This window comes from Anas platyrhynchos, chromosome 14, assembly GCF_047663525.1.
Source record: "Anas platyrhynchos isolate ZD024472 breed Pekin duck chromosome 14, IASCAAS_PekinDuck_T2T, whole genome shotgun sequence".
NCBI lineage: Eukaryota > Metazoa > Chordata > Aves > Anseriformes > Anatidae > Anas > Anas platyrhynchos.
The window spans coordinates 1,933,479-1,960,660 of NC_092600.1; the positions used below are offsets into that span (position 1 = coordinate 1,933,479).

At 45.0% G+C, this 27,182-nt stretch overlaps 1 protein-coding gene across 3 annotated transcripts in view; it reads left to right on the forward strand.

Moving 5' to 3' along the window:
• The first annotated feature begins 18,233 nt into the window (after nucleotides 1–18,233).
• Nucleotides 18,234–27,182, forward strand: part of ACSL6 (acyl-CoA synthetase long chain family member 6) — a 56,891-nt gene continuing 47,942 nt past the window's right edge. For 2 of the 3 annotated variants that reach the window (XM_072023209.1, XM_072023211.1), the window contains exons 1-4: nucleotides 18,234–18,368; nucleotides 21,261–22,161; nucleotides 23,389–23,819; nucleotides 24,357–24,579. The gene's annotated coding sequence lies outside the window, so the exon portion shown is untranslated. Of the gene's footprint in view, nucleotides 18,369–21,260; nucleotides 22,162–23,388; nucleotides 23,820–24,356; nucleotides 24,580–24,602; nucleotides 24,704–27,182 lie in introns of all 3 variants that reach the window. The other variant, XM_072023212.1, reaches the window with a different exon arrangement.

Here is a 27,182-nt window from a genome sequence, read left to right on the forward strand (position 1 = left end):
CAATCAGCTTTGAAGACAGTGCTGGTTTCTCCTAGTGGCCATTGTGGTTCAGGAACCTCAATAAATAATCCAAAGTACTGTAAAAGTCCTCTTCTTCTGGGTCCTCCTTAAGTTTCTGGGGGGACAGAGAGAAAGAAGAGTTTAAGAAGCGTAATTTGGACACACAAGATGCATTTTGTTTCTTGAATGTAGGTTTTTTTTATACTTCTTTAAAAAATAATTTTAAGTCCAATAATTTTAACTCCAACCAGGAGGCAGCTGCATGCTTTAACCACGCACACATTTCACTGCAACCTGGACAAACACCGGGATATCTTTTATAGTAATCTAAGCACCACAAAACAGGGAGCAGCAAGTCCATCCCAAGCATACCATCGACCCGTAGCATCTCTTTCCAGCAGCGTGGATGCTCCGCAGTTCCTGGGCAACTTGTATCTCCAGTGGATGCTCCTTGCGGCTATCCAGGACTTTAATAAATTCCTCCAGATAGGTGAAGACACTCCCTTCCCACTCCTCCCTGAGAATTATGTTATTCTGCAACAACAAATGTTGGTCATTCCTGTCTTTTCTTTACCGTATCACCGGTGCAAGAAGCATCCCACTAACGGAGCTGAAATACCTGCTACCCAAAACGATATAACCCAGTGGGACACCTCTTTTGATGGCACAAGAGCCTGCCAAAGGATGAGCTTTGACAGCCACCGGATCCCCCTCCTGCCTCAAAAAGCACACAAGCCACACCACCAGCGACCGGCACTGCAACACGAGCTGAAAAGCAGTCTTACCGGAGGTGAGATTTCTGTGTTGCCCTGCAAGAGATTGATAAAAACCACATTAGCAGATGCGCCACCAGAACAAAAAGCCGGCCGTGCGGCGAAAAGCAAGCAGAACCGAGGTAACCTGGAGCTTCTCAATGTTGCTGATGGTTTCCTGCAGGAGGGAGCTGGCAATGCAGGCTGGCCCCGTGGTTGGTGTCAGGGGGACCGAGGCACCCAACACCCAGCAGCTGAGCACCAGGCAGAGCAGCGGCAGCATTGTGGTGAGGCGCCGCGCTCCCCTTCTTGGCTGGGGCCGGCTGGCTCCTGGCTTCCTTTTATACATGCACCGTGCGAGGAAATGATTAATAGCTCACCGCAAATATGCTCAAACTGAAGGCGAGAAGTCACCTGTAGAGTGGAAGTTGTTACTTTCTTATCTGACGGGGGAAACTACATGTTTCTAAAATAAAGATCCCCCGTAACTCAGTGGGCGCTGTGTAGTTCAGAAGTTTGAGGCTAATATGGTTTCAGATGCTGAAAAAAACCTTAAGATGCTAAAAGGATTAGTGGCAGATAAAGCAGGGCTACCTGAACATCACCCAGATCTTCACATTTACATGTACCCTACTTGATATTATAGCTCATCTTTACTTTTACCCTAATTAATGCTTCTGCCTCATTGGATATCATTGTCCTAAGGAACACATGGCTAACCCAGTGGTGCCATGCGCGTGTCCAAATGACAAAATGAGACCCTCCAGAGACTCTGTGAGACTCTGTGAGCCAGGTGCTTTCTGGAGGATGTGAATCCATCTGGCCAGCACCTCCCCGTGTCCTGTCCGCAGGAGGTTTGGGCAAGGGGCACCCCGTGTTGATGCGCCCGGCACAGCGCGCCCCCGCTCAGGGCGCACAGGTCCTGTGTGTCAGTCCCACAGTTTTTCTACCTAACTGGCAATTTTTTTAGCATGTTTGGCTGATGCTTCAGGTCTTTCTGTCATTTTGCTGACTGCCAAGCAAAGCAAGCGGTCGTCCCTGCGGCAGAGCAGGGACAGTCCCTTGGCTGGAGCTGGAGGAGCCCTTCTGGAGGCAGATGGGGGGTGCGGAGCAGACTCTGCTCCCCTCCCGCACGCCCTGCCTCTGCTGGCACAGGGGCTGTGGCAGTTTTCCTGCCTTGCTGGAGTCCCCCCGATGTTCCTGGGTTTCCCTGCAGTCAGCAGAGCGGTCTTACCCCAGAGCTGAGGTCGGGCCACTGTGCGTTATTGCGGTGGTGACCAGAGGAAGGTCAGCTTTGCCTTGTGCTGGCCAGGGACGAGCATCAATTCAGTCCAATTGCAGGTGAGCAGGGGGGAACACCAGTCCCCATCGTGCTTAGCTGGTTTCTTAAAGAAAACCATGTTCCTCTGATTTATTGAGTTTGGGGATAAGATGAGTACAGCGTCCTGGACCCCTGCGTACCACACTCGGTGGAAACCAGAACTGCCCCCGGGGCTCAGACCCTCGTCCCCATCTGTTCCCTTCCTAGAGAGTGGGTGAACCAGGGCTCTGCACATCCCTGGCCCTGCTGAGGCTGGGAAGAGAAAGCAGAATTAGGAATGCTTTAAAGGGAACCAACGGGTCACAGATATTGCGTGGACGAGTGCACGTTCTGGTACTGTACAGCGTAGCCAGTTTCACGTGGAAAAATCTCACCCCTTGGAAGAGGCAGGGGGAATCAGGGCTGCAGCTAAACTTCCTATCAGTGAGCACCAGCGAATTAGTTTTTTTGTTTCTCACAGCTGACTGAAGAAACCAGAAACCTCTGTAGGAAGAGCAGAAGGGAAAGGAGTAGGCAGGATGGACTTTTACTGCTGGAAAAAACAGAAGTGCTGTGTCGGAACCCCACCTTGTTCTCTTTATTCTTTTTATAGCAGCTAATGGCATGCAAATGCGTTCTTAGATTGCAGCCAGGATGGAAAAAAAAAAAAAAAAAAAAAAAAGCTGATAAAATCAGAAAGGAGGATGGAACTTGCGGTGTGCTCATGTACGTACACTGATCAGTTGGTCTCTAACACACTGACTCATTTGCAACCAGTCAGAACTGAAACCGCTGTGACCACTCTGCTCATCTCATGGCAGGATCAGCGCTGACCTTTCTTTCCTTTCCTGCAGCGAGGGGATAGCTGCTGTGGGATGCTGCCGGGGCGCGGGGAGTTCCCTGACCACCTCCACCTCCGCCAAAAAAATCCGAGGAAGATTTGCACGAATGAGATGCGAGCTCCGATATGACTCCGCCGATATGATTTCATTGGGCAGAGCCATCCGAAGGATGCCCGTCCTCGTCAGACACCACATTAAATTAACGAGCAGAAAATAGCCTGGCCCATTAAGGGATAGCTGAAGGCCTAACAGAAAATTAACTGAGCAAATTAAAAAAAAATAATTTGCAAAGAAATTAACTGAAAATTAATGGGAGTTGTCAGGTTTCTGAGTGTGGAGGGATAGTGGCTTTCGTTTTTGGGAGCTGGGCTCTGTACGACTGGTGTGCAGTGATGGTGCAGGATGCTCCTCCGACCAAAATTCACCCTGCGAAGGGTTTGTTGGAGAGCCTCTGGGTCAGCACCATGATCATTGTATGTATCTGTGTATGATCATTATATGCTCATCACCACATGTAAACTGCTCCAGTGGGAGTTAGGCCAGCTGAAGGGCGATGTGAGCACCTCTCGTGAGATGCTCTTGTCATTCTAGGGGAAAGCAGCCTTTTTGAAGTAATTTTCCTCATTTATGGCACTTCATCTCAACATGATTTTCTTGCTCTCACTGCTCTATGAGAAGATTGATCAATGGCCCCTCTCACTCCGCTGAGTATCCTCTTCACACTTGTGTCAAGCTTGTGTCTATGCATTCTTGTGCAACCTGGAAATGTTTGTGTTTCTCCCCAAATCCTTGCCCTTGCAATATTTATAGCTTTCAGTGGTTCTCGTGCACAGCCAGGCAGAGCAAACCAACAGCTCCTGTCACCATGAGCTCCCCATTCCCCTCCTTGGCCCTTCTCTGTGTCTCTCCCACCCTGAATTAATCCTGAATGTGTGAGGCTGAAATATATTTTAACATTTATAAGGCTCTTTGCAGAGCAGCATCGACACCTCCTCGTCTCAGCACTGGAAGGAGTTAAGAGTGTTACATCTCTTGTGGTCTGCCTTGGCAGAAGGAAGGAAACTGTGCTTCTCCAAGCAGTGCGGGGCAGTACCAAGCGCTGCTCAGAGGCAGCAGAAAGGAAAAGTTGCTGCTGCTGGGGGCTGCGCTCAGCCCGTGCATCTGCAGCAGATGCGCAGCTCCGCTCCCCAGCCCCAGGACATTCCTTTCCCATTTCGTACTCTGTGGTCGCTGGGTCACGTCCAGGCGTCTGGACAGTGGGCTGGTGTCCCTGGAAAGCGGCCCTCGGAGCGCGGGTCCGAGATGGGCAGATCACCAAGCAGGGGCTGTGCATTTGGGAATAGTCCCTGGTAACACGAGGACTTTTTGGTTAATTAAAAAAAGAGATCTCCACGGGTTTTATTACTTCCTCTGTAGTTACTCAAAAAAAACAAACCCGTGAGTCACAGCGGCATGTCCTTCCTTCACAGGGCCAGCAGAGTATTGTGCAGATGAATGGGCTCAGAGATGAGTCCCCGGCCAGCTCACTGGTCACATCGCAGCCTCCAGACCCCCTGCTTCTATCCTTTGGAGGCTCTGCCAGGGCAATCTCTGTCCTAAGGGGGATTTAGCAGGCTCGGCTGCTCTCGGACTCATGGACTTTTTTGTAGCTCACCAACTTTGGGAAACAAGGAAAATCTCCCTGCTTGCTTGACGAGATGTTTTACCAGAGAGCCATGATGATTTCTTTACTTTTCAAGCAAAAATAAGGGTAAGTTCTGAATTTCATAGAATCCTAGAATCACAGGTTGGTAGGGACCTTGAAGCCCCCCTGTGCCACCCCCTGCCCTGGTCGTGCCCCCTGTCCCCAGCCCCAGCTCCCGGGGGCAGCCTGTTCGGTGCCTCGTCACCCTCAGTCATTTCACTGTGAAATTCCAAAACCAAACAGCTGTTTTTTCTGCCACAAGAGATTTCCTGGGCATTCCCTGTGCCTGTCCAGCCCCGGGACTGCGGGGTGCTGCACGTGGGCCGACAGACATTAGTGCATGCATGCGTCCGCCCCCAGCCCTGGCAGCAGAGTCCAGGGCACACCCCTCCCGAGCAAGCCAAAACCCAAAAACCTCAGCCATCAACACAAAACACCCGTTCCTATTTTCTGGCCGGAAACACGCCTGCAATTTCTAAAATCCTCCATCCACGGAGAGCAATTAAGGGACATCCCTGAGCTTGAATCTGCGGTGTCCCCAAGCTCCCCAAGACCCCGTGCGCTCCGGGGGAGCAGCCGTGGCCCCACGCCCCCCGCACCCTTCAGCTGCTCTCAGATGTGCGCGGTGGCTTTGGCAGCAGCTGGAGAGCAGGCGAAGAGCCAGGCCGTGTTCAGCAGCGGTGATTCACAGCCTGAGGAGGCACCCGTCTGAAACCCTGAGCGGCCAAGAGAAACGCAGATGATCCATCCAAACAGGCTGTAATGGGTGTTTGCAGGCACATCGCCCCACCCGCTGACCACCTCAGATTCGGCGCTGGGGAGCGGGTCACCAGGAAGGGACAATTCGTTGTTTTTTTTTTTTCAGTTGCAAAACCACCTCATATTACTGAGAAATGGATCGTGTTCCAAACACGACTGCTTGTGTGAAGGCACGACCGTGTTCTGCAGAAAATAAAAACAGTTTGTCAATCCTGATAAATGACTAATGAGAACTGAAGAACAAAAATAAAGCACTTTAATGAGGGAAAATGAGTAATCCACCAAATGCTTCGAGAAAAAAAGCAGGGAAATTACCCTTGAAGAGTATTAATCCGGATTTAGCTGCTGACTACAACTTGACAGAGTGCAGGCTGCCTTCACCTAGCCGTGAATGCATCCCCACCATCCCCACTGGGGCAGTGGTGCCACTTCTGTGCATCTGGCTTATACTTGGGGCGAAGAAATGATGTCCCTCGAAGCAGTGCTCAAACAGCAGAGGAGAGAGGGGAGGGAAGGAGCACGGGAGCAGCAGGCACTGCTGTGAGTAATTTTTGCTTATCAGAGAGTGCTCCACACAGCTCACACCTACATATCCTAAAAGCAGAGTGTGCCCCTGCTCATGCGACCTGCCCCACTGCCCACTCTCTTCCCCACTGGATCGCAGGCACTCGCCTTTCCTGCTGCTGATGGGAGCAAGCAGCAAAAATCGTACAGTAAAAGCCTGCTTCCTCTGCGAGCAAGCCTGCAGCTGCTTAGCTAAGAGTTGGAGCTCCGCAGCTTAGCTAAGGTTTGAAGGCATGCGTGTTTTATTGTGCTGCGATGATGCAAGATGCTTATCGGCGCGATAAAACAATGATGCAGCAGTTGTGGTCACCAAGCGCCGGTGCCTGTGGCAGCACAGCGGGGCAGTCATGCCAGGGACGTGAGTGTGCCACCCTCTTGAATCTGGGCATTCCCTGCGGCCCTGTTTGCACTTCGCTCCGCCGGTAGGTTCAGCGGTATTCGGGTTATTTACAAGCTGCTGCGTGGGATCGGGGATCAGGGCAGGGCTCTAAGAAACGCTGGCAAAATCAGCCTTTCCCTGGGGCTGCCGAGGGGCTGGGGCTGCTCTGAGCCCTGTGGGGCAGCGAGGAGGATGCTGAGCACCTCGGGGAGCACCGCAGGCCCCAGAGGAGCGCCCACCGCTGGGTACGGTGTCTGCTGGCTCTGCTTTGTCTGGAACCGGCCCAGCGTTGGCTCTGGTATTAACGCTTCACTTTTCCCTTTTGTTTGTCAGAGTTTCCTGGAGTGCTGTGCTGAGAAGGCTGAGCGTTAGTAATGTTTTCTACTTATAACACTGACTTTTCCTCCTTTTCATACTCCCACGATTCCCTGACTTCCCATTTGTCTGAAAAGTGAATTTAAGATTTAACGTAACATAAGGAAGTGCAATTTAAGATAACGTGTGTGAACAATTAAACATTTCATTGCTAGCACAAACCGCTGACGTTTGGTAGCAGCAGGACTCTCTTCAGGGCACCTCTCGCTATTCCCTGAACTTTTGTTGGCCCCGGGCATGGGGCTTGCCCGGGGGGCTGCAGGGGGTGTGTGTGTGGGGGGCATCCCATGGCCACCGCACAGAGCTATCAGCGGGGAAAATAATAATAAAAAATTGAAATAATAGTAATAACAATATATATTCATTACATAAATATATAGGGTTACATATATACTATATACTGTATCATATTATACATTATTTATTATATATAAGATTATATATTGTATATTATATAATATATTATATATAATATAATGTATAATATAATATAATATAATATAATATAATATAATATAATATAATATAATATAATATAATAATATACTAGAATATAATAAAAATTATTGTGTATTATGTATTATGCATTACATATATATTATTGTTATTATTGTTATTATTATTTTCTCTGCTTACTTCCCCTGTGGTGGCTGTGGTTCTGATGCTCTGGGGGAATTTTCTGGCCCCTCAGCCCCCCGGTGGCCACAAAAAGCTCCCTCCCCCCTGCCAGCCCGGTGGCCACAGCCCCGGGGAGCCCCCGGCCCGTGCCCGCTCCCCAGCGCTGCTCAGAAAGAAAGGCAAAGGCACAGGTGCTGAGTTGTGGAAGGTTTATTTCTGTAAAAATCCACCAGCTTTCATGAAGGGTTACAGACAGGTAACAAAGGTGAAGCCAACGCATGCGACGCGTGGCGTGCGTCCTCGCAGCCCAGCTGGAGCAGTGGCATTCCTCTCGAATATCAATTTATTAAATATTAACTTGCAGAATCCAAACACAGCGCGCACACCTTTTAAGTACTTCCCAGAGCCATGGATACTCAAACAGTTTGAAAAACACCTATTACCTAATTCATCTCAATAGAGTCAGCTCGGCGGGGACGTGGGAAACACCTCGTGTCAGCCGGGCAGATGCTGAGGAACAGCAGCCAAGGTTGCCAGAAGAGTGTTTGCATTTGTATTGTGCAGAATGTGGTTAGATTTGGGTGACACCACTTGCTTAGTCAAAAATAAACCATGCAGTGGTTTAAGCCATCGGGTCAAAACGCTGAGGGAGGAGCAGGTGGGGGCACAGACCTCGACCTCCTCCATCCCGAGGCTGCTGCAGGGGTCCGGAGGCCCCTGGGGGTCCATCCCCATCCCCGTCCCCATCCCACAGGGTGGCTCTGCCCTGGCTCTGAGAGCACTTGGGCGATGCTGAGCCCAGGGGATGCAGCCGGGGATGGTGTGACAGAGAAACAGGGTGAAAGGGAAATGAAAGGGCATCCACAGAGCACTCCTCACACACTGATAAAAAATAGGTTCTTAAACAACGTAATTAAATACATCAACATCACAATAAATATTTATCAAAATACCCGTAATTTATAAATAAATAAATAAATAAATAGACAAGCAACCAAACAAGTTTTTCCTTATGGACCGACAGTGTCAGTTAAACTATTAGGAGTATATAAAATATTTAAATCTTATTTAAAATATCTCAGTCTTTTAACTGAGCAGCATGTTCCTTCATTAGAGAGGACATGCCTGCTCTCATAATGTCATTTATATATAAAAATATATAAATATACATACAATGTATACCTCTGTCTAAAAACATTCCATAGGCATATTCCTGAGAATAAGTTGATAATAGAATCACATTTTCATTTGCAGTAGAGTTATGGTCCTTCATTTCTTCTTGGGTTTGCTGTAGTCCTTCTGGTCTGGCTCATTTTAAATTTGCTCGTTGAGGTGCAGCAAGAAATCTTTCAACGTTTTTATGAATTTATCTCTTGGTACTTTTGCAATCTCACATTTTTGATTAGGGTCCTTAAAAATAAAAATAAAATAAGAACACAACTTAGTAACTTGAATAGGGGTATCACATTTAACTCTGTGCTGTTTGATACATCCATTTCTTTCAGATGCTCACAGAGCACATTTCGGGGGGCTCAGGGAGCCAGCCCCTGGAGCTCAAAGCCCCACCACGTCGTGCAGGTGGCTGCTGATCGGGCACATCCTAAGGGTGTCCCGAGCTGCTGCAGTTACCATTCACGTCTGGTTATTTTTCATATCATTGTCTTTCATACAATTAAGATTATAGAGGTGAAAATAGCAGCATGTGCTTCCTTAGGGGAGAGTGCTTTAAGGAAGAAAGCAGACATCTTTATGCCCTTCTTAATTATCAGATGAGGTTCCCAGTGCCTACTGCAGCCAAAGCAGTGCCCGTCCCAGAAGCTGTGTCCCCCGGGGGTGCTCTTACTGGGAGCTGTAGCTGAATGCTCTGCTATTGAGTAGCACTAAGTCAAACTTACTTTGGAGAAGAAGTTTTCGCACTCGTAAAGTTTGGTCAGTTGGGTGACGGTATTTTGGTTCTTCGTCCCAGTTGAGTTCAAGGACTTCTCAAATATTCTCAGGCTCTCATACACGCATTTCTGCATTTAAAAGAATTGCACACAGTTATCTTCAACAGCTGTGTGATACGTCAGTACCACATACATAACACATCATATCCTGGGGATTTAGACACCCAAGAAAAATAATAACCTACCAAAATTAAAAGCTGCATTTTCAAACACAACCCCTGAATTTCTATTCAGCAATTTAATGGACACCAAACTTAGAAAAACATGGTAAAAGCTATAATTTTTGTTTGAAAATGTGTTAAAGAAAAAATATAATAATAATAATAATAATAATAATAATAATAATAATAATAATAATAATAATAATAATAATAATAATAACACTGCCTTCAGGAGGAGCTGCAGGTGCCACTACAACCTGGATATGTAAAACCTTCAGGTGTCCAACAGGGTGAATATGCCTCAAGAGAAAGGAAAGTCAGCCCTGAGTTAGGAATGTATTTCTTGCTATCATATCTCCTTGGAAATAAAATGGAATTGTCTCAGTGAAATACAAGTAATGATTGCTACTGGTCAGTATTTTAAACCTTTCTCCCTGAAAGCCAGAGGGATGCTCTTTGCCTCCTGTTCAATTAAATTAGGAGGTGGGCTCCTTCCTCACACTTGTGCTGCTCATCTCCTCTGTAAAAAGCTCCTTCTTTCCATGAGACTGCAGGAGAACACAGCTCAGTGAATTAAGGGGTCTGTATGGGATACAGACCAAACAGTAACTTTGAACTAAGATTTTGGGCTCAGAGCAGAGAGGATGCCAGTGCCCACTGCAAGCCATTTGAAGGACAGCAGCAGGGGCAGCAGCCTTCTGAAAGCTGTTGCATCCACTTTGCATTTCCCTGGATTTCTGGGGCAATCTCGGTGCTATCACAGTTTGTGAAGTGAAAAAGAGACTTGGGGATTTGAGACAACAATTTTAAATAGAAGAGATGTATGCAGGTTCTTACCGTAAGATCCTTAGGGGTGTCGACAAGACCCTGGCCAAAGAGAAAATGCAGTTAGCAACTTTCAGACAAATCTTGGAATAGAAAGCAGCCAGGTGCAAGCCATGAGGTGTAACTTACTGCGACTTCTATCACTATTCCGTTCCCCCTCACAGTGTGGAGAAGCTCTTCGATGACGGATCCAGTGAAGCAGTGATTCGGGTGCGAGGGTTTTGCAGTCGTGGTTCTCAGAGTTGGTGCAGAGCTGCAGAGCACCCCCAGGGTCAGCAGAGCCACGAGCTGGGCCAGCATTGCGAAGTCAGCTCTGCACTTCAGCTTGGTGAACTGTGTGTGGCTCTGCCCTTGGCTTCCCTTATATACACAGAGCTGGCTGGAGGAAATGATTAATATCTCACCACAAACATGCTCATGCTAAAGGGGAGGCGGGGAAGATTTACCTGAAGAATGGAATCTGCTGGTTATTCAAATGATTAAGTCTGCGTACTTTCTATATCAGAAGCAATCTTGGTGTAGAAATCTGTATCTGAGCCCCTTCTGTACTCCCAAGGCGAGCTGTAGGGCAGCGCTAATGTAGATAAAGTGTAAGTAGAGATTTGTGCCCTGGTGTGAAGTTAGTAGAGGATCTGCTCACAGATCTTGATAGACATGTATACACACAAGTGCAGGTGGTGGAGAACTAAATCTTGTGCTCTTCTTCAGCACTTTTAGAAGTTTGAAGGTGATGTAAAGAAAACACACAGACTCTCCCAGAAAACTAGGGTTACAGTGCTCAAGACTGTAATATTTATATTTTTTAAGATTTCTCTTAAAACTAGCACAACTATTCAGTGCAGTTTCTACAGGGAATTCTGTGAACAAAGTCTGGAATATATTAGCAACTCGGAGCATTTACAAAATCAGGAGTGTAAGTGCAGCTCGACTCTGCATCAAGCTGCCCATCAGCCAGACATACCAAGGTGTCCGGGTTCTCAGGAAAGGCAGCGCAGCATCAGGGCAGGTTTCGCAGCTGGCTGAGCCGACACAGCAACCGAGGAAGTCTGCATAAGCAAAGGTTGTTATCTGATACTAAAATCCCAGCTCCTCCTGTCGTGTCCTACCATCCAGATCCCGCTGCCTTCAGTCAGTCCCGCAGGGGGGGAGCTTTTCCCTGATACTGCAGGGAAAGCGGCGAGCAGATCCCATTAAATATGGGCAGAGCTGCCAACGCACCGGACAAGCTAATTGCGGATCTCAGAGGGGGAAACTTGATAAACAATGATTCAGAAGCTTTCTGGACTGTGAATACAAAGCAACCGTCCTTTGTAAGAACAGTTGTTCCCTTAGGTCTGTAAAGGAAGATCTGCCACGGGCACAGCAGCCCTGGCAAGGACCCGATCTGGTCGTGGGCTCCGTGGGACAATGGGCACCGAGCAGTAGTTGTCAACGTGTCACTGGGGGTCTGGAAATACAGCCTCTGTATCAGAGTGTTAGCAGGATGTTTTTTACTTCCTGGGCTATTGAAAATGTGCTCGCAGGTGGGGGGTGAGGTTATGGACTTCTCCTGGGAAGGCAATGCAATCTCCTGGTGTTTTCCCCATCCTGAGCTCACATCCAGAGCAAGAAGCAGGTGTACACACTCTGACATCCACTTTTTTCTTTTAAGGTGTACTTTTCTCTTTCTTCTGGTACTGCTAAGTAAAATCATGATGGGTGCAAGAGCCAGACCAGAGTCCTAGAGCAGGGGTTGTCCAGAGCCTTGCAAGCTGATGGGGAATTGTTGCATAGCTGCTCTTTTGAGAACTTATGTATATATGTGCCTAATATAGAAATTTCACTTATTTTTCCCTGGTTTGCTTATGAGAGTGTGATGTAGTCTTGAGTAACAATTTCAGTATTTTTTTTTTCTACTAACCAAAGAAAAATCCAAAGAAAAATACAAAGAAAAATCTAAAGAAAAATCCAAAGAAAAATCCAAAGAAAAATCCAAATTATAATGTTTTTCTCAAACATTATAATTTGACATGATCAGCTTTGCTCTTTTTTGGTTATTACCCTCCAGAAACAGAAAGAGATTTTAAAATCAGCTTGTCCCAAGGACAGGCTGTGGTGTTATTCCGGATGGACCATAGGGAAGGGGATCTTTGGGGTGAGCAATGCTCGCTTCTTAGCCTGTGTGTGGGTACTTGCTTAACCTACAGGTCAGGGAACTGAATGCCCCTCTTGGTGTAGCTCCTGTGTTCAAGTCACACATAAATTTTTCATTTTTCACTTTCTAAGATGTATTTTGCTAACATCATTAAATGCATTTATCTCCTGAGATGTCAACCCTGCTGTAACAACCTGCTTTTCTCCCTTTGTGGCATGAAAAAAAATTATACCAGGACAAGCATTTTGTAGGCAACACTGGGACATTGCACAGCCTTTAAAAATGTAATGTCGAGAGCATGTCTCCTAGTATAGCACATTAGCAAATCTCAATGTCAGTACACTTTCTTCCATCCACCTCAGAATTCCATCATATCTATAGAGTTTCAACTGAGGGGTAGTTTCCAGCAATGAGCAACAGATTCCTCATAATTTTATTAATATTTTGGCCTCGACAATTCCTTCCACATTCCTGCTATAAACAATGACACTCCTCTGGTAATTCCCCAGTTTTTTAGTGCAGCTGTCAGGGTCATTAATATTTCAGGATGTTTTCTGGGTGTTCTGGACATTCTTTCAGGCAGAGGCAGTGGCTCCTGTGTGCAGGCTGGCTGAAAGCTTGGGCAGGATAAAGAGACCATGCAGAGATAAATGAATGGTTTGGGAGGAAAACCAGTAGGTGTAAAAAGGATTGGTAAAATACATAAAATACACCAAGTGATTTACAGCAGGACAGCATAAAGCAGTTACTCACACTGTCCTGAAATCAAGACACTTGGCAGGAAACAAAACAAAAAAAAAATACAAAACAAAACAAAAAAAAAATACAAAACAACAACAACAAAAAAAAACAGTGCTAAACTCTGGAATGAAAATCTGAGATAAATATAAATACCAGGACTATGAGTTTGATGATTACTTTATTGGACTCAATCTAGATTGTTAGCGTAAGCAAATAGCTGCGATGAAGACGTTATGGAAAAGCAGTGTCGCCGTCTGGTGTCACCATCGTCATTGTGAAGGATGTGCTCCCTTGGGAAAAGGCTTTTGCGTTACAGGAGTGAGACACTTAGGTTTCCAGGGAAATGAAGGACAGAATAAATCTCTGTCATGGCATACTTTTGTGCAGCCTGCTAATATGTCCCAGAAGAAGCACGTGCACATTTACAAAATGTAAAACACGAAACAAACAAACAAAAAAATGCACAGAGGAACACAACAGGCAAGCACTGCTGCTATTTGCAATCCTTTGGTGCTGCTTGGCCATTTTGTATTTGTTCTTTTGATCATTTGCTTCTGTGTCACACCTCATGCCTTGTTGCTCTGCAAGCTCCTTGCCATTCTCCTGTCCCCATCCTGTGTTTACCTTTCTCCACTCCCAGGAATATCCACAGTTCTCTGGGTTTTCCAGGTTTGTTGGCAACCAGCCACTGTCATTGCAGAGAGCCTTAGGAACTAAAGTAAGGAGTTGCACCACATCTCTCAGACCAAGTTATGGCTATCTTATCTAAATATTTATTATTTTTTTTCTACAAAACACAAAGACTACTGTATTTTCTTGACCAAATCTCCTACGTACATCCTGGTTTACAGAATCTTTGCTCCGAATTCTGCAATAGATGAGTAAGAACAGCTGTGTGTTGGTGGTAAAGGAAGAGCCTCAGAAAACATAACCAGTTGCAGAGGGCTATGTGGTCAACATACAGATTATCACCTACAAAGAAATCTGATAGGTTGTCCTACGAGATGGATAGTATTTATTAAAGCCTTTAACTTCAAACTGCAATAATGTTTTGTAAAATAGTGAGCATCCAACCACGGTACCAACTTTTGTGATGTATGAAGCTACGGATTCCTTACAAAATAATGTACCAGTCTGTTCTATGAAACCCGCAAAAAACCCTTCTAGGAAATAACAAACCCGTGGCAAACTTTTGGTATTGACCTATATTGGGGAGTGGTGCAGAGGAGGATTTATGCTCAGTCATCGTTGGCCATGACGTCAGTGCCTGAATTTTTCTGTGTGCTCAGCCAGTGGAGCCTGCGGATGGGGAGAACGGTCACTGGACCGCGGCAGCGCGGGCTGGGGATGGTGCGGGGGCAGCTGTGGATGCGGGGCCAGCACCCACGGCAGCCTGGGCATGGGGGTGAAACGGGGCTGGGGCTGTCACTTTGTGCCACAAACCACAGCTGATGAGCAAAGTCAGAAGGGCTTTTCCGGTCCTGCAGTGGTGCCAGACGACATGGGGGGAGGAAGGATTGCCTCTCTTCTGACTCCAAACTGAACTTCATGCTTACAAGATGAAATTTCTCTGAAATTGGCGTATTGTACTAATTCCACGCTATCAGTATAACACGAACAGAGTATGTACTGAAGAAAACCCTCGTGTTTCAGTACATAACCCAAGCCCCAGGTGAGCCCTCCCCACAGCTGTCATCATTCTCCATGACAAGCAATCATGTAGGAAGGTGTTTGCTTTCCTCCATGGTGACGGTGTGACTGGAAACTAGATGACAAAACAGATGAATTAAGGGGTAATGTACTGCACCCACTGCAGCACAGATCTTCTGAGAGATTGGATTACCCTCACATTCAGCATCCCATTAAGGTGAGCTGAAGAGTTAATTGGCTTTTTGGGTGTTCCCTTTCTGGAGTGAGCTTCTGCAAGAGGGTAGATTTTTCCCATGCTCAGTAATCTCAATTCTATCGCTCTTCTTCCAATGACTTGTTTCAAAATGTACATACTTTGCACATTTTGCAAATAGCAAATGTATGTTTTCTCCTGGAACTGTCAAGACTTGCTATTGGGTGATCTTGATTAAATAATCCTATTAATTGTGTTTGACCAACCAAACTCCTGAGGGAATAAAAGAGCACCAGAAATATCCATGTCAGAAAATTGATTTTGTTCCCAGTTTTCTATGGAAGGTTTACAGAGGCCTTCTCATAACAACCACGGGTGCTGGTAGCAAGTGCTTTTCTGTACCCTCAGCAAAATCTTTGCGAGGTCTGATCTGTGCATTGTAATGCTTTGATGAGTGCTTTACCAGCCAGTTCTGGTGTGTCCCCAGATTCCCATCTCTGAAGTGGGTTTTGAACGGGCCCCTCCGAGCCATGTGGCAGCCTCTAGGCTGTGGCGGCTGCAAGGCCGCGGGCCAATTTCAGATCCTAAAAATACAAACCACAGCCTCAGGTGTGGAAGATGGGTTGACATGGGTCTCCCAATGCCCAGAGCAGGTTTTGAACACTTTGAAAGTAGCTGTATGCAGGAAGTACAGTGAGGGCTTCTGTTTATAAATACTTTTCATGACACGAGCTTGAGATGGCTGCATTGGCACTACCTGCATGCAAGGCATTTCAAATAGAACTGGGGAAAAACATAATCCCCTCATCATGGTAAGTCCCCAAACACAAATCAGTGAAGCTCCATGTCCTGTATCTGGCAGACAAGATGGATTTTACTACAGCAAGTTGTCTGGGCAAAAAACATTGGGATATTTTACGTAACAAATATGAAAGAACCCCAACTGAGGATAACAGGCTGATGACCATCAGACCAATATCAACAATGTTTTTCAAAATCCATCTTGATGTTGAAGGAAAAAGCCTCAGGCGCACCAGGACTCAGGCGGCAGTGGGAAGGGAATGGCAATTCCTCATTCCCAGTGGTGGTGAGCCAGTGATTCTGAGCTGATAACAGGAGGCAGTTGGTGGTTTCTGTTTCCAAGGAAGGATGCCGCCTATGCACAGTAACTGCAAAGAAAGTGGAAAAACATTTTTTTTTTCTACAAAACTAAGAAAGAAACTATTTTGACTATTGTCATAAATCCAAATTTGATGATTCAATCCTTGCTGTCAGGGATTTTACCTATTCATTTTTCACAATTTCATAACAGTTTGGGATAAAGCTGATCTCGTAACTGATTAAAAAAACATTACCTTTTCCTGTTGTCAGTGTAATGAATCTTTTACTGGATGACCACTTTTTATACATTATTGCTAATAAGAACTAAGTTAAACACTTAAAAACAAGGAAATCCTAAAATGAAGTTTGTTTTTGCAGCCCTGAATTGGTCTCATTATGTCAGGCTGTCTAACTTTTTCAGTTCTACTTCACACAATTTTTCCCATGAAAGGTTTTTTCGGCCCCATGTTTGCTCAGGCTGGACTTATTGGCCTCCAGCAGTTGTCCTGTTTTAGCATTTTCTAACTTTAAGTGGTTGCTTCGCTACCTTAATAATCCTTTTAGGCAGCTTTTCGCTATTTGATTTTGAATGTTTTATCAAACAAAACAGAAGTCCCAGGCAAAACACCTTGCTGAGTCACAGTTCATCGTATGGTTAGGAACTGGGTGAACTGCGCTATATAAGGTCAGAGAGACTTCAAACAAAAGGTTGTTTTTATGTTTTCAGTCTTACTAAGCAACTTTTTTTTTTTTTACTTTTTTTTTTTTTTTTTTCCCCTTAGGCCTATTTTTAGAAACAACTACCTTGTCTGACATCTTTAAGATAACCACTCAGTCAAGGCGGAAAATTTCAGCCTGGAGGTTACATGTTGGTAAATCTGCCAGCAAAGAAATAACAGGCAGCGTATGAGGCTCACCAAAAAAGGGAAAAGGTGCATCTTTTGAAATTGTCTTATGAGAGATCTGCACACTTGCTAAAACCGGTGGGATTCAGCACGTTGGAAAAAATGCCTCTGGTTGTGTGGGAGCCGGTGACATGCACCTAGCATGTAGGCTGATGTGTCCCCATCCCTCCTGGGGCATCTGCTGCTCTTGGGCATGGTGCAGGTGCACAGCTGAACACAAACCGAGTTTGGCACACACTGCAGAAAAGGTCAGGGTATGGAAGTTTAGTCCTTAAAATAAATGATATCTTTAATACGTGTTATTTTTTGTTATTTTATTGTTATTTTTGGACATAGTTCTAAGCTAAATTATGAAAGAAATATCACTTTTCAAGCTATATCACATATGTTTCTTACTTTTTATCCATCTTATTCATGGAAATCTCTGGCAAAATCAAAATAACTTTCTGGAACACAAATCCTATAAGGAGTGGCTGAGGGAACTGGGGTTGTTTAGTCTGGAGAAGAGGAGGCTCAGAGACATTATTGCTCTCTACAGCTACCTGAAAGGAAGTTGTGGGGAGCTGTGGGTCGGCCTCTTCTCACAGATACCAAGTGATAGGACTAGAGAGCATGGTCACAAGTTACACCAGGGGAGGTTCAGGTTGGAAATGACGAGATGTTTCTTCTCAGAAAGAGCAGTCAGGCACTGGGACGGGTTGCCCAGGGAGGAGGTGGCGTCACCATCCCTGGGGGTGTTCAAGGAAAGGTTGGACGTGGTGCTTGGGAACATGGTTTAGTGGGCGACATTGGTGGTAGGGGTGGTTGGAACAGATGATCTTGGAGGTCTTTTCCAACCTTAATTATTCTCTGATTCTGTGATTTTATGATTCTTCTCACTTACAGGTAGGTAGCCTCCAAAGAACGACAAAATTCTTCTGACCTGTATTTCCCTGGTTTTATTTAAATTAAGGTAACTTAATTAACTATTTCCCGCTTTGTGAACCAGGCAGTATACAATGAGTGTCCCATTTACTTTAAAATTTTCCCTTTTCTAACTGCTAGGAAATAGAAATCACATTTTTTCTAATTCAGGCAGCTAACTGAAAAGCAGCACGAGTTATATGGGATAAATCATCATGGTTCCACTACTGTTTTGTTTTGTAGTTGTCAAAACCATGAGTGAAACCAAAAAGAGAAGTTGCTGTGAGGCAGCAAAACCCAATTTCATCCCCCGGGTCACGTTTCGCCGTCCCACCTGGAACGAGGCTGTGGTGGCTGCACTCCGGCTGCTGCACGGCTGCGGGCAGAACCCTCTTGGGCAGGAGTTTCTCCACGATCAGCAATGCCTCACCAAGAAAAACCCCGGGAGTCAGACGTTAGAGAGCCCTGAATGAAGTTTGTGGAGCAAAGCATCTCAAATTGCTTCCTGGATCCACAGTAGCTGCAAGATCCTTCCTGTGAGTTTAATCACATCCTGGCATATCCAGATCAGCTGAGAGCAACGTCACTGTTTAGAGTTGCTGTGCTATTTTTAAGCAATGAAACAACAATTTGTCTGTCACACACTTCAAACAAAATTTTTTCTCTGTGACTCTGATAATGTTTGTCCCACCAAGCCATGGAGACCGTCGCACAAAGCCGGTGCCCGTGGTGGAGTGGTGGAGAGGCAGCACTGCGTGGCAGCACCCCGCCGCTGCTAGCGGGCTGACAGCAACGATGCAGTGCTGGGAAATCAAAGCCTGTCGTGCTGAGGGCATTCAAAGGAGAAAGGAAGGGGATGCTTGACACTGCTGTGAGGATTTCACCCTGTTTTTCCCCACCTGGGTGCGGAGAAATAGGTATCTCACTTGATCGTCTAATAAAATGCAGCGTTTCATTTTTTTCCACCTGTGGGAAAAGAGATTTAGGCTGGGGCTATGATGATGTCATTTGGAAGCAAGCAGCAAGCAGTGCCTTTATCACCGTTGGCCAGAAGTGTCATAGGAAACACAACATCCTTCCTACTCCTGTGCCGCTTGTTGGCAGCTCCAGCTGCTTTCCCTCTCGCCGGGGGAGAGAGGAAAACATCTCCCTGCAGGGAAAGCCTTATCCTGGCTTAGAAGTTCTCAAGGTCTTTAGTGTGCCTGAAGACAAGTAATTGCTTTAGCATCCAGGAGGTGTTTTCCAAATTCTAACATAGATGGAAATCAAAGCCTTCTATGCATTTCTTAGACCACTTGGTTTTCCAACACACTTATATCATCCGTCCTTAAACTCAGCACTGCTATGTTTCGCTTATGCTCAACCACACAAACTCGGCTCAGGCATGTTTCTACTTGATGGCTATGAAAGCCCCAAAAATCTGTATCGATAGCTACATCATAACGTCATCATGCATTTGTGCAGGCGTGCAAAAATAGAAATTCTGTCTGAAACTCTTAATGCCACCTGGGAGAAAGGCGTAATCCCAGAATTTACCTGCTCATGTTTCTGCTTTTCTTTCATAGAAAGTAGACAAAAATAACTCTCTCTCTCTTTTTTTTTTTTTTTTTTTTTTTTTTTTTAATTTTATTTTTCCCCTGTTAATTTTGTCCATTTTCATTTCACTAACCAACTTCCTCCTTTTGGTTCCATTATTTCAAACTCTGCTCAAATAAACCTAATGTTGTACTGCTATTTCCTCTCCCAAGAAAATCACCACCGGTAAGTGTGTGAATAAGCACAGCCCCGTGGGATAAGTTAGGTCACTGCTGAAGCCCAAGAAACAGGAGCAAAGAGCGTAATTTTGAGGTTTCTTACAACTCCACAGTCACTTCAGTGTCCACTTAGGTATCAAAGTCTCTTCGTGTTTCTGCTCTCTGAGCCCATGGTTTTCAGGAATGATAACAACTGCTTCTGCAGCGTTCTCCAGTTTGGGAGGTATAACCCGAGACACTTTCTAAAATTATGAGTTATACTAAACCTGACACAAGCAATATGTGAGTGCCTGCAACTTTGCTTTCACAGAGAGCATCACTGCGTTTGTGCTTACAGATTTGCGGGTGGAAAGACAGGTTTCAGAAATGTGACCATGCATTTTGGAGCCCTCCACAAAATAGCTGTTTCATTTTTAAATTACTTGATGATGGGCTCTTGGCTCACATCTAACTGGCTCACTGACCACTCTGAATTTCTGTGTGGTTTTAACTATGCTATGGGCATTTGGCTGTCTGGCAGCACCATCCTTTGTTTCTGTTGCCTTAGCAGCAGTGAAATTACTTGAGTTACCATCTCTCCTGTTGGCTATAAAAAGATCAGGTCAACAGAAATATTCCTGAGGTCATTAATGAAGTGAATTATTCATCTGCTGTATATAGTAAATGCAATAGCTTCTTACATGTCATTCAATATGAACGTCTAAATGTAATTAATGAGCATGAGATGGCCCTCAGCTTTTTGAGCTACTACTAAAGAACATACTAACTTTACCAAAGAACATAAAAAACAAGATGAATCAGGCAGATCAAAGGTCTGTCATGACCCAGTGTGCTACGAGCAGCAGTGGATATTTAAGGAAAAGGTGTGAGATACGGAGTACACAGAAAGATCTTTCCTTGTGATGTCTTCCTGACAGATGGCCCTTGGTGATATAAGAAAACTCCGAGACAAATGTTACATCTGATTGTTGTATTTAATGCCGCAAATAATGTTATTTTCTGTAAATTTAACAATATTTTGAACCTAAGCATAGTTTTTCTTTCTGAGATCCTGGGCAGAGTAAGACTCATGTAGAGCCCCTTGCTGGTTTTAGTGATGCTGTGTTTCCACGCCCATGTCTGTGCTTACCAACACTGAGATTCCTGTGCTTCCCCAGCCACTCATCATCACTTAGATGGCTAGACTTGGCCCTGAAGATCTTTTTCAACCTGGATGATTCTGTGATTCGAACATAGCAAAATCATCCTAGAACATTTCCTACTCAGCTTCAGAGAGTATTTGATATCACTGCATGCTTTCTGAAATTACATCCAGATGACATTACACAATGCCAGTCCTTTGTACTGTTAATTCTGGCTTTTAGTCCTGCTGATGACACATGCTGCTGTGAGTAGTTCTTCTGAAGTAATTATATCATAAAATGACATTTTCCCTTTATTTTGACTGACGTCAGGCAAACACTTTATCCTTTTGATTTTGTTTATGTTCTATTTTACACGTTCAGTTCTCCATCCATGCATTCAGATAAGGATTCGTTTCTGTTTCATTTACATTGTTAGACCATACGGTGGAATTTATTCCACTGCAAGATATATTCTTTCATTCCATCAGTAATGAAAGATTTCACAGCCATTTTAGCTGTTATGTTCCTAACACTGATCTGTTCTTTCCAGGTGGCACCACCGGACTCCACACTGATGCTCTTACAGTGCTTCTAGAGTGACCACCAAGTTCAGACTCAGCCTTGATATTCACATCTCATTTATCTTCAATTTTGAACAGGTTTCTAAATTCTTAACCTTATTGTTACAAAACTTATGTGACCTATCCTTTCTATCTTCTAATTAAGCCAACATAAACAAACAGCTGGCAGTCACTCATAGCAAGTGGAGAAACAGCACAAAAAAAACCAGTAAATATCTTGTTGTCTGCAATGAAAATGCTGTGGGCTCTTGTTTAAAAGATGCTCCATTTCAGTACAACCTAAATATATTAAATCATGAATAAATGTATGAAAGAAATAGTAATAAGAAGTCATACAAAAAGCATTTCAACCTGCACCTTCAATGGGATGTTTCTGTTGCTCGTTGACTTCTGCTGCTTTTGCTGGCATTGGCTCAGTCCCCAGCACTGTGTGGCTGCTTGAGCTCTGACAGCAGATGGCAGCTTACTCAAAAATAGAGGGGCAAAAAGGATTACTACAGGAGAAAACAAAGCAGAAAGATCGCTGGCACGCTCTGCCAGCCTGCTGCTGCTGGCAAGGTCACATCATTGATCAACAGCAAAATTCAGCCATGAGGGATCTCTGTGCTTGCCTAGGCTGGGGAAGTGAAGTGCTTTGCTTCTCTGTGTAACATTTACAGCTTAAAAGGAGCCTGGTCGCTTTTTAAATAATACGATCGACACTTCATCGAGTCACCAGCGTATATGACCTGTCACTTTACAGTCACAGCACAACCTCATTGCCTGCACAATGCTGCAAACACTGGTGTCAACAGATCTGCCTCAGCTCCCTGTTCACCCTCCTCTTGAGATTCCTCCGCGGCCTGATGAAGAAGAGAAAGAGAAGCAAGGGTAATTTAACAGAATAAAATTGTTCTGCTCCTATGAATCCTTCACCTTAAACCTGTGACAAAATAAATAAATAAATAGGTAAATATTATTCTTTAAAACTCCAATTTGAGTTACAATACTGTCAGAAGGTGGCACTTTCACATGGGCTAAGGCATTAGCTTTGTCATTTCTTTACTCAAGAGGTGCGACCCATTAGCCACAACCCAAATCACCATATCTGTGTTTCTCCATTATCCAAACCCAAGGAGAATTAATCTAACAGAGGCACAAAGGTCATTGCAGTGTATGTTTCTATTTATACAAGGGAGTTGATGCTTTACTGCCAGATAGAGGTGTAACATAATTTGCCTCAAGAGTATTAACCTTTACTGACCAGCCTCAGTGAGATAAAAGTGTGCTCCTGTTCATTGGCAGGAGTCTTCTGGATTCAGGCTGTAAGTGTGTCCTCTAAGCCAGAAGAAGTTAAGCTAAATATCTCCTTTTTGCCTTATGTGATTGCAGCATGAAGGGTTATGAGATTAAACAACTGTTCTGTCTAACTCTGATATCTTAATTTGTTCCGGAAAACCCACAACAGTACCACTTGTTTTCTCATTTCTCACTGTAATGTAGGAAGAGCAGGGCTAGAGCGTATTGTTCTCAAAAAGCTCTTGTAAGTTCTGACTTTGTTTTTGTAGCTGGAGCCCTCTGAACGGGCATCAGCTCTCTCCTTGCATAACCCTACCAGGAGTAGCTCGGAGAGTTCATGATAATGAAGGCACGCGAACAGAAACAAATCAATAAAGGAGGGCATTGCATCACTTCTAGTCTGATACCTGCTGGTGTTTTTGTGTCCTCAGAATGAAACAATCTATTTTTCTTCATTTGCATAGGCAGTCCACTGACTTTTCCTGTGAATAGTTAAATAATGGTTTTGTCTCCAGCCTTTTCTTGCAGCCAGGAAGATTTTTGTCACTACATCATTCATCTCAGCTAGCACTTGTGCATAGGTTAAAGAAAATGAAATTAAGGAGAGATATTAGAAATTCTCCCTTTGTAAATTGCTTCAGAGTCCAAGAATTACGATTTATGTGCATATGTGCATTTACCAAATTAAATGTCTTTACTGTGAAAGCTTATCAGATAAAAGTCAGTTTATTAACACTGTTCCTACATCAGGTGGGACCCTCATTATACCAAGTAGAGCTACAAGGTTAAGAAACAACTTTATTTTTTTTTTTTCTGCAGAAAGTTTGCACCTGTCAGAGCTGCAGGGGCACTAACAGGCTTTGATGGCTCTGACCAGCCTCAGCTGGACCTCTGCCCACACCCTGCCCATGGACCCAGCCCATTTAAGCTCAGCCTTGGGGTCTTTGTGGTTTTTGCTGGTGTTTCAGAAGTGTTGTTCTCCAGCTCAGCTGCAGCCATGCCTCTCCCTGACCATGCACCCTGGTGATTTGGACCCTAACCTGTGGATGGACTTCCTGACTTGCCTCAGACCTGCTGCATCACCGCACAGTTACTGATGGGCTTGGTGCTGGGCTGCCATCCCCAGCCCTGCTTTGCTGTGCTCGGGTACCAAGAGGCTGCACCGTGGCTGCTGAGGCTCCTGCCTTTCATCTGTGTTGAGCGTGGTTCCTGGCTTGTAGGGAGCAGCTGACCCCCGCTGTATTCAAACAGTAAGTCTTCTCTTGCCAATAAAACTGCTGCTATTAGTGTACATCATACCTGAAATAACAGCTGTCAACAAATCCAAAAGTTTTCAACCAAAACTGGTAATACAAAACTTTAGGATGTGTTGGGTATCAATGTAGTGTGTAGAGGAAGCCTTTGTTCTGTTTGACTTGGGGGCTGACTTACACTTGAGTTCAAGGGGCTGATCTTACCTCTTCATCTAGCCAAAATACCTTTCTTAAATCTTCAAAGTCACAAAAATAAGGGGAGCTGGCAACAAACAGCATGGCTATATGGATTTTAGCAATGCTTTGTACTGTTCTTTTGGCTATGGTATGCAAAGCTGATTTACTACACTGTCAATCCCATCACTTCTTCTTGATTTGGGCTGCCAACCAGCACAGATCTGTGTGCTGTGCCCATAGCAAACACATCATCAGCCCACCCCAACACCGTGCCGCTCCCCAGCTCTCCCCAAATCCCTCCGTACGAGGTGACCGCGGGTAAATAGCGCAGGGACTCAACCCTACTCTCTTCCCCAGGTGGAAAGGAAGGCTGATTGAGAAGAGCCGGGCCCAGGAGCAGGGGGAGCGGAGCAGGGCAGAGCCGAGCCCAGGGCCGGGGCCCCGGGGTGGGCGCGGGGCCGGGCGCCGCCGCTGTCCGTGGTGCTGCAGAGCCGGGGGGCGGCTCCTGAGCTGCGGGGGGAGCCCAAGCTGGCGGCGATTCAGCGAGCCCAGCAGGAAAGTGCTGTAGCTCTTCCCCAAGGTACGTGTATTATTTTTTTCCAGAAAGTCTGTGAGGCGTAGTTCTGGAAAGTGGAAGCCAAGAAATGGGCTTGGATGAGGTCCTGAGCCAGCTGATGGAGACTCGCCTGTATCACTGCTAGCAGGTGGGGGTAAAGCAAATATCTCAACTTCAAGAAAAAGACCTGAACAAGTGGTTCACACTTTTCTAGCTATGGGACAAGGTAATCATAAGATGGAAAGCTACAGGCTTTTGGGGTTCCCCTGTTATCAAAATTACTTGTTTCTGAATTGACTCACAAAAGCCTTCTCATGCTTTTAGATATGGCAAATTGGGTGATGTTGTGGATTCCTCTTCTCCACAATTTGCTTTAAGGTATAGATTAAAATTTGTGGTTTCTCCCTTCATGTGAGCAGTAGCCCTGCTGGTAACAATGTGAACTGGCCAACCAGTTCACAACTAAACACCAGATGAAGGATCAAGGTGAAAACTCAAGGTGTCAAACCAACTTGCAAGTCAAGGTAAATGAAGGGGGCGGGGGGGGAAAATCCCTGCCCAGGAGCAGAAAGCAAGGAGCTCTGAACAGCAACAAAAGGAGAGGGAGTTTCTGCTCACTGAACAGGCTTGGGACATTTTGGAACCGGGCATGTAATGGTTTGATATTAGACTAGCTTGCTTGGCAAGGGGTAATATAAAGCTCCAGAGAAACACTGAGACATGATTGGAATACCATCAAACATCTTTTGAATCAACAGAAAAGGAAAGCTGAAATAGCATCCTGAATAGCATCTTTACTTAGCAGATTCTTGCATTGATTGCCTCAACTGATGTTGAATTATACAAGGGCAACATGATCTGATAATTCTGCAATGAGACAGAAAAGAGGGCATGATTACCATCATAAGAAACCAGAAGGGCAGACAGCTGATACTGAGATGTGGGGGAGTGCTGAGTCACTGCATTAGGTGCTGCCATAGTAACTGTTTACCACCTGGTTGGGGGTGAGGAGAGATTGAAAAATCTGAAATAGAAATTTAACAAGTTATAGCTCGAAAGATTACACATCTTTAAAAGCAAAATTTATCAGAATGGAACACTTTCTAAGAAGCTTTTTTTGTATTAATGTTACTTGGGGGCAACTAAATTACATCAGATTATTGAATGGGCATAGAAGATTATGAAGAAATAAGAAATTGATGATATATCTTCTTCTCTTTTAGACTAATGTTATTGCACCTAATTGTGTGAAGAAGTAGGAAGCACTTTGAATTTGTTTATTCACAAGGATTTGGCATAGTTTATATTTCCTACTACCCAGACCAAGCTGTGATGGAACAGAGTAGAAGGATCTTCTGGTAGTGACAGGTCTGGGAATGAATTTGAGAACTTCTCATAGCTTAGAGAGGAATGTGAGTGCAAAGTCCCTGGCTGATCTTTTCTGATGTTTTTCTCTGGTGTGGATATTAAGAAGATTGTTGTTGGTCTGTTACTGGTTTAAATCTCCTGGTGGTGTAAGGTATGGCCTCTGCAGCAGAGATGGCTCTGGTGTTGTAGCAATTTTGGACACTTCTGTGACTCATGAGTTCTGAGTAAGATCCTGAGTGGGGAAAATTTCAGCATCATGACAGGTGTCTGTCACTGACACCTCTAGAAACAAAATCTCCATTGGTATCATCCTAATGAGGGACACAATGAGTGAGAGCACCAAAATAGGCTGCTACAGGGGTGTGAGCAACTTCTGAAAATGACCTCAGATGGACCTTGTGATCATTTGGGCTAAGTTTGCCCTGGGGTCTAGTGTACAGAGAAGCAGAAATCTACTAAAGGCAGAAAATACAAGTCAAGCATTAGAGGGTTTACATGCACAGAGGCAGGAAGCTTGTGGTGAAACACAGGATGTCACCAAATTTTTAAAATCTACATAGAGATCGGAGGAGCTGCTCCAGGAACTGATGAGGTCAGGAAAGCTCTTCCTTGCAGGGCATAGGCAGACACCCTGTGAGTGCCCAGAGGTCCAGGTGGTAGCTGTTGTCAGTGATCTTCACTTCTCTGCCAGGAGCAGGAAAGGTGTTTTCAGGACTCAGTGCACAACTGGATGTGCCAATCTTTGCTGTAAAGCTTAGCGGAGTTCTGGGAGCTGGTGGACTTTAACCAGTTCCTGCTACTCCCTCCACTTCCCTAGAGAAATATTATTTAAAAAGATCCATTGCCTGAAAAGCCAAGTGATCCCATGTGATTAGGATGATTTAACTTGTCCTATCCATCAGCTCCAGTATTGCCATTTCTGGGCTCCTGCAAACTTCCATTAGCTAGAAGCAGGGCTCAGCAAATAGCACTGGTGGTTTGGGGGAAGTCTGGGCATTCTCAGACATAGTGGCTGTGGGATTTTGGTTGCTTGCGGAAAACAAGATCTGCTGACAGTCTTCAAGCACACAAAACTTGTTGCAGGGAGGAACATACAAAGTGGGGTAGAAGATGTTCTTCCTTATCTAGAAATAAGGTAGCAGCGAGAGGCTAGACAACAGCTCATAATTAAAATAGACTGTATAGCAGCAGAGATGATTTTCCAAGTCCAATTTCATAGCTGTTTTGTTTGATTTTGACACCAGGTGTGGCTGAAGTCA